This window comes from Pelobates fuscus, chromosome 3 (assembly GCF_036172605.1).
Source record: "Pelobates fuscus isolate aPelFus1 chromosome 3, aPelFus1.pri, whole genome shotgun sequence".
Lineage (NCBI taxonomy): Eukaryota > Metazoa > Chordata > Amphibia > Anura > Pelobatidae > Pelobates > Pelobates fuscus.
In genome coordinates, this window is record NC_086319.1 from 178,792,364 (window position 1) to 178,800,849 (window position 8,486).

The window sequence follows — 8,486 nt, forward strand, 5'->3', positions numbered from 1 at the left end:
TCCCTCACTGGCCATCTCCACATATAACACTACCCTCACCTCGAGGAGAACACGACCCCAACCTTGGCATAATAAATCAACACGCTATCTGCAGAGTTGCTCCCGCTGTGCTGAACGCTCCTGGAGGAAGTCCCGCACCCAGGCAGACTATCTTCATTATAGATTCATGTTGCTTTCATACAGCGCAGTCCTTGCCCTCGCCAAACAGTCCTACTTTTCCTCTCTCATTAGTTCATGCTCCCGCAATCCCAGACGTCTCTTTGACACTTTTAATTCCCTTCTCCGCCCTGCTGTGGCCACCCCCAAAACTAACCTTACAGCTGATAGCTTTGCATATTACTTTACTGACAAGATTGAACAGCTAAGGAAACAATTCTCCCCTCCTTGCCGTTCTCTTTCTCAACCACACATAAATCATGCTTTCCCTACCCTTCAGACTTTCTCCCCAGCTACTGAACAAGAGGTGGCTGCACTTCTCCGTTCCTCTCGCCCCACCACTTGCCCACTTGATCCTGTCCCATCTCACCTTATCAGATCTCTCTCCCCTTGTCTTGTGCCTATCCTAACACACATCTTTAACTGCTCTCTCTCTTCTGGCACTGTTCCTGCTGACGTTAAACATGCCACTGTAATACCTATCCTGAAAAAAACATCTCTTGACCCGTCCTCCCACTCTAACTATCGTCCCATATCCCTGCTCCCTTACTCATCAAAGCTTTTGGAAAGACTTGTCTTTACCCGTGTGTCTCACTTCCTTAATTCCAACTCTCTCCTTGACCCTCTTCAGTCTGGCTTCCGCCCTCTCCACTCTACTGAGACCGCTCTTATCAAAGTGACTAATGACCTAATCTCTGCTAAATCCAAAGGTCACTACTCCATATTAATTCTCCTTGACCTCTCTGCTGCCTTTGACACAGTTGATCATGCTCTCCTCCTTCAAACTCTTCAATCACTCGGTCTCTGTGACTCTGTCCTCTCTTGGTTTTCCTCCTATCTCTCCCAACGCTCATTTAGTGTCTCCTTTTCCAAGGATACCTCCTCCCCTCGCCCTGTCTCGGTTGGAGTTCCCCAAGGCTCTGTCCTTGGTCCCCTTCTATTTTCTCTTTATACTGCCTCTCTTGGAAAACTTATTGCCTCTTTTGGATTCAACTACCACCTGTACGCTGATGACACTCAGATATACCTCTCCTCACCGGACCTCTCCCCGGCCGTCCTGCAACGTGTCACTGCTTGCCTCTCTTCCATCTCTGACTGGATGTCGTCACGCTTTCTCAAACTTAACCTCTCTAAAACTGAACTCCTTGTCTTTCCTCCTCCTAATACTGATCCTCCTCTCTCACTCTCCCTTCAAGTCAGTGATATCCACATAAGTCCATCCCTACAAGCGCGCTGTCTTGGCGTCATACTTGACTCTGGTCTCACCTTTGAGTCTCACATCCAGTTTGTTGCCAAGTCCTGTAGGTTCCAACTCAAAAACATAGCCCGCATCCGCCCCTTTCTTTCGCAAGATGCTACCAAGGAGTTTGTCCATGCTCTAGTAATTTCCCGCATGGATTACTGTAACTCTCTCCTGATTGGTCTCCCCAAAAGCCGTACTGCCCCGCTACAGTCTGTAATGAATGCTGCAGCTAGACTGATTTTCCTATCCAGTCGGTCCTCTCACACCTCGCCCCTCTGCCAGTCCTTACATTGGCTCCCTGTATCCTATCGGAGTCAATTCAAAGTGCTAACCCATACATTTAAAGCACTGAACAATTCCAGCCCCTCTTATATCTCTTCACTGATCCAGAGGTATGCCCCTCCTCGTACCCTCCGCTCTGCCCGCGACCACCTCCTGACCGCTGCTCGCACCCGTACGGCCAACTCGCGCTTGCAGGACCTCTCACGGGCGGCTCCTCTCCTTTGGAATAACTTGCCTACTGCCATCAGACTCTCCCCTAGTCTTCAATCATTTAAGAAGGGCCTTAAAACCCATCTCTTCAGGAAAGCGTATGGCCTCCCAGAGTAATCTCTCCCTTACATACCTGTCTCTTGCTCTCTCCTATGGGATAGTGCTTTGCTCTCTTCTCCAGCTCTGCTTCACTCCTACCTGATATTTCCTATCCTAATGTTTCTAATACCCCACCTCCTATAGACTGTAAGCTCATTTGAGCAGGGTTCTCTTCAACCTATTGTTCCTGTAAGTTTTCTTGTAATTGTCTTATTTATTGTTACATCCCCCCTCTCAAAATATTGTAAAGCGCTACGGAATCTGTTGGCGCTATATAAATGGCAATAATAATAATAATAATAACAGACATTCACACACACACACACTAACAGACATACACAGACACACACACTAACAGACATTCACACACAAACACTAACAGACATTCACACACACACACAGACAGACACACACACTGACATACACAGACACACTAACAGACATTCACATGCACACAGACAGACACACACACACTAACAGACAGACACACACACTAACAGACACACAGACATACACACATACTCACTCACTCACATATTTAACACACTTTTTAATTTTTTTTTATTTTTAGGCCTTTTGACCAGCTGGTAATAAATTGCGATCCACATAAATCTGTGCACAGGAAGTGCTCTTTGGATTACAACAGATTCTGCAGAAATTTGCAAAGTGTATATTTTCTATTGACGTTACTGAACACACAATATCCAATTTTTCCAGCCTCAGAAGTGCATGTAATACAGAATGAATAGATCCGTGTATACATTTTGGAGTCTGCTGCGAGGAGGAAAGGGTTGAAAGGCAGTGTGATTATTATGGCTATGTCATTTTCAGTAAGTAATTTAAAAATAAAATGTTACGCTAAAGTTGTATATTATGCAGATAATATGGAAAGGCTCTTGCAGTTTAATGCACCATACTAACATCGGCATATTGCAATTTGCATTGCCCTTCATGGTCGAAAGGAAGCTGCGGCAGCACACCAATCAGCATATAAAATTTGGATCGTGTTAAAATGTAGATTTATATAGGAATCTTTAGGGCTTCGCAAAGGGACACCTATTGCACACTGCCACAGTTTCCATCTACAGTTTAACACAGAATTAATGAGGTTAAGCATTGAAGCTTTTGAAAAAGTCTCTTTAGTTACAGAACAGCAAATTGAGTGATTTATTTAATACCAGATTGATTACTTTCCTCAAAAAAATATGATAATGCAGATAGGGCAGAGATGTTCTCCACAAAGTCAACTGTATTGGAGAAACAAGACTTTAGCACCATGAACGGTAATAAAGTAATGTATTGTACACATTTATACGAGAAGAACGGATTGTGTTCTTGTTTTGTACCACTAATAAAAATTAGCCATAAAGCTGTGTATCCACTTAATTTCTCTTTTTCTCTAGCACTCATCCTCTAGAAGACAAATCTATCTCCAGTCTGCCCTCTGCATGGGATTCCTCCATATTCTACAGAAATCTTGGTAACTCACGTTCACGGGAAATAATATAATGTCCACATACATTATTACACTACGTTGTTATTATTATTAATGTTATTTTTTACAGTATTTTCGGGTAGTGCAATACAAGGAGTGCATACCCCCCTGCTTCCCAACATCAGTGTCCTGAAAAGCAGGAACGCCGGTGGGCAGGTGAAAGGAGCGACGTAAAGCTAGACACCAGTATAGCGGGACAGGACCTTGAAACAGGACCTTCATATATCGGGACAACTGAGAGGTCTGGATTGCCACCAGGTGCCATGGAAACAAGCTAGAGTGACAGAAAGTCAATTTATAAATTAAGTTACTGGTATAAAAAGAGGGCATCTTTGATGGTGTCAGTTTCCTAGCAGCTTTAATAAAAGCATCCCCTTGGACATCTTGGGAAGGGGGGATGGCTGCTGCGCACACCTGTGGGGGTTAGGGGGGTCTGCAGGCAGGCTGATGGTAGAATGTGGATTGGTTCGGACTCTGGGTTAAAGTAAATTTCAACTGTCTGTCAGTTCTCACCTGGCAGCTGACTGGTTGTGTTTGTTATTTTTTCTGATAAGTTAAAGGAACACTATAACAACAGGAATGTTACTGTCTCAAAATATGTGAAAAAGCTGTTTAGGCCCCAGACCCACCTATCAGCAAAGTTAAAGATGATTTTACTCACCTTTATTCCAGCCGTGCGGATGGCTGCACCCCCACTCCGCCTCCTTGGCTGAGATGATCAAACTTGACGATTCACAGCCAATCCAATGCTTTCCAATAGGAAAGCATTGGGAGGCTATTGCACATGCACATCAAAACGCCATGATGCGCCAATAAGCATCTACCATAAAGACGCATTGAATCAATGCATCACTATGAGGAACATTCAGTGCCTCCATGCAGAGTGTCTGAGTAACTGCCACTAGAGGTGTTCCTAGGGAGCAATGTAAACACTGCCTTTTCTTTTAAAAAAGGTAGTATTTACATTAAAAAGCCTGCGGAGACATGCTATACACACCAGAACAACTACATTAAGCTGTAGTTGTTCTGGTGACTATAGACTATAGTGTCCCTTTAATCTCTTCTACCAACTTCCTTTACAACTTTTGTTTCAGCTGCTCAAGAGAAAACCAACCAAATCTTCCTCACAACTCTCACCGACAGACAAAATGTACTTGACATTTCTAAAAAAATATGTCGATATGTACAGTACTACAATAAGAATTTGTGGTTTTGGAGGTTTATAGTTCTCTTCAAGTTTGACTGTTTAGCGAAAAGCATAGATCCAAAACAAATGAGTGTTACGGTTAATCTTAACATTGTTTTATTGTGATGTATTGTACAGTTTACGCTTTTCAATGTTTCTTGGACCCGTTGTACTTTTCCAAGGACTGCAAATTGTCAAGGAACTTTCTTTTTTCATTTAGCATGAAATTCTGAGCAACGCTCACGTCCTTTATTGTACTGGATATCCAGTATTGTATCCACTGGGCATTCATTATTAAATACACTTGTTCAGCACAGGGATAGAAAAGTAAAACCTTGCAAATTTCAGACGCACAGAATAAATTTATTTTGAAGCATAGTTGCTGCCAAGGTGGTTAATGAAGATACAGGATGAAGTGAAGGGAGCGTGGTAATGGTGCCCTGCGCATTTTGAGTTGGAGTGTGCACAATCTAAGCAGGCAGGCGATTTATTAAAATGCAGGTAATTGTGTTTGCTGGCGGGAGTTTGAATTTCATATTATTAAGCTAATAAGCTAGTAAATGATACACACTAAAATAACTTTTTAAAAACTCTGGAATTTTTAATTAGACAGAGTTTTTCGTGCCACTAAAATCTGGGACTTTCACAATTTTCCAGGACATATGGTGGTCATATCTTTATCAGATCTGCTTTATTACAAGTTGATGCTGTGCTCCAACACCTCATTCCTCATTTCAACAGCAAAAGCCACTTACTTCACTTGCCCTCTCCATACACATTAAGAATTTTAAAGAAAAGGTTGACAATATAATAAGATACTAATGTTCAGCGCTCTTCCTTCATAGTTCACAGTTTCCACTGTACCTAAGCTTGAGTACCTGATACTGAAACTATGTGTCTATTCCGCCCCTACAATCGCAAATGCTTACATTTCACTTTCTCTCTTTCCTACTCAATATCGAAAAAAATATTCCTTCGCTCAACTGTTTTCTTTCCAACTTTCTCTAAATAAGCAATTATCCCTCCAATTCTAGAAAGTTGACCCATCTTCACTAAATACAATCTGGGCTGTCTCCTTACTTCCTTTACCTCAAGGCTTCTTTAAAGATTTGTGTAAACACAGCTGACAACATTTCTTGATTTCATCATTACTTTATCCCTTTCAATCTGGTTTCCGCTTCCATCATTCAGTTGAAACTGGGCTCACAAAATGACTAATGATTTAATTTCTACAAAATCCAAAGGTCACTATTCCACTGATTCGTCTTGATCTTTCTGCTTTTCCTCATACTCCTTATAATCTGGGACTCTATGACACTTTTCTTCCTGGTGACCATGTTATAACTTTTATTTCTTCTCTGTTCCTTCCTGTATTTTTGCCTGCTTCTTAAAACAAAATTACCCCAGAACTTCAATATTTAAATGTTGGACGTGCGCTGAATCTAGGCACCTCAAAGTGTTATGCAGACCTTGGGACACTGGCTTTATTCCTGCCATTACAGGCATCCACCCAACGTGCTTGTTAACAAACAGGCCAGTGGAAGCATCAGGAGCAATTGTCAAATTCAGGGCCGGTGCAAGGATTTCTGCCACCCTAGGCAAAGATCCATTTTGCCGCCCCTTCATGTCACTCACTCACTCACTGACAGACACACACACGCTGACAAAAACTCACTGACAGACATACACTCAATCACTGACACACACAGAGACATTCACTGACAGACATACACAGACACTCACTGACAGACATTCACTCACTGACACAAATATTCACTCACACTCACTGACAGACATACACTCACTCAATGACAGACAGGCACACACACATTCACTGACAGACATATACTCACAGACAGACACACATACAAGTACTGACAGACACACAGACACTCACTCACCTCCCTGGGGTCCAGTGTGAAGCAGCGTCTCACTTCTCCCGCCTGCCATTTATTATGCTGGAATGAAGTCATATTCCGGCTCCCGGCATCACAGATGGCACCCGAGCGAGGAGTGAAAAGCTGCAAGAAGAGCCTCCCTCACCGCCGGCCTGCTCCATCCCCTCTTCCCCGGCATTTGATGGCAGAGCAGGCACCTGCCATCAAGGTAAGAAGCTCTGCCATACTGTAACGTTTGGGCGCCTGGAGGAGCGGCCCGGCGCTGAGGGGGGGGGCGGCTCTAGAGCCGCTCGCCCAGCGATGCATCCCAAGACAGGGGGAGCCCAACAGGAAATATCCCGGTGGGCACTCCCAGCAGGCCGGCACCCTAGGCAACCCAGCATGTGAGGTTGAATAGTGGCGCCTTCCCTGGTCAAATTAAACATGCAGTACGCTCATCTGGCATGTTTATTTACCAATTCTTTATCAAAAATTGCCCTGCCATGAGCTTGACGTCCCTTTGGATTGCATAGAATAATTTATTCACATTTAAAACGCTCACCTAAATATTTGGTCTTGTACATGTTTCTTCCATATTACATATAATAATACAGGTCTAAACTGGGCAAAGCTTTCACATTCTGATTTATATTTCTCCTTCCAATTCACCTACACTGAACTTAAAGTGCCATATGAGTAGTAGACGATCATAACTTTCACCTTGATACACCTTGTCTGTTTCATGAAAATAACAGCCTGTCAAATACATTATATAAATATACACACATATGTTAACATATTTGATAGAAGTAGAAAATTCTGCATAATGCTTACTGCATAGGTATTTTTTTTTTAAAAAATGTATTACGGTGACAAACTTGCCTGAGGCAACCAGTCCCATAGACCAAAACTCAGAGTTAAATTCATGAGTGGAAAATACTTCCAGCTCAGGTTATTCTACATTTAATTACAAAGACTGTACAAACTGTTGTTTTTCCTTTGTTGTAGATCAGTAATTTCCCATTAAAAAAAACACTAGGGCATAAGTTGCCTTTAACCACTTTAAAAAAAGAACAAATGCGAGCGGCACATAAAACAAATGAAATTGTAAGTAGAGCAATAGACAGGAGGTCCTATTGTCAGGAGCCATAGGCAGTTTTGGGTCAGTCTATTAATAAATATCTATTCATACCTGCTAATTTCAAATAAAGTGGCTGTGTATGAGAATTAAAAATACATTTGAGGAAACTTATAAACACGGCCTGACATCAAAAGGAATGGAATTGGTCACACATCAGAAATACACTTGAACATGACATGTCTGTTTGAACAATGAAACCTCTCCTTCGGAGGTGTAATTATAGCCAATCAAACCAATACCATCAATAATTATTAAGATGTAGAATTTGTTCTCATATGCTACTGTGCATTCCTAGACTACCTGCTGCAGGAGGAAGTTTCCTGCTGTGAGTAATTTTAGGTTTGACTTAACCTTGAGAAGAAGTCTTGCAAAAAATGGAATTAAAAATGATTAATGCCCGACTTATAAGTATTTTCAAAGAAATATCTATTATTTTTAATTCCATTTCCCAAAATTCCAGTAGAACCCACTGTTTACGACAATATAGGTGGAAAGTCCACATTTGGAAAATCCAGTTACCTGGTTAAAAATAGGTGTCTATATTTCAAACAACATTATGGCATACTTCACATATGCACTATTATGTATCTAGAATTCTGTCGTTCTACACCGAAATGCTGTTCAAGCTCCTCTGTAGAGCTGTGTCGGGCAGAGGGGTAACATTTACAGTGCCCATGTGCAAGTTAGGGGTACTAAACTGGAGGTGGAAAATGTCCTCTTTACCTGGATGAGAACCAACACTATTGTCATGTTTTTTATATCTATGCACAAATATGTATTTTTTCAAAACTTCAAAT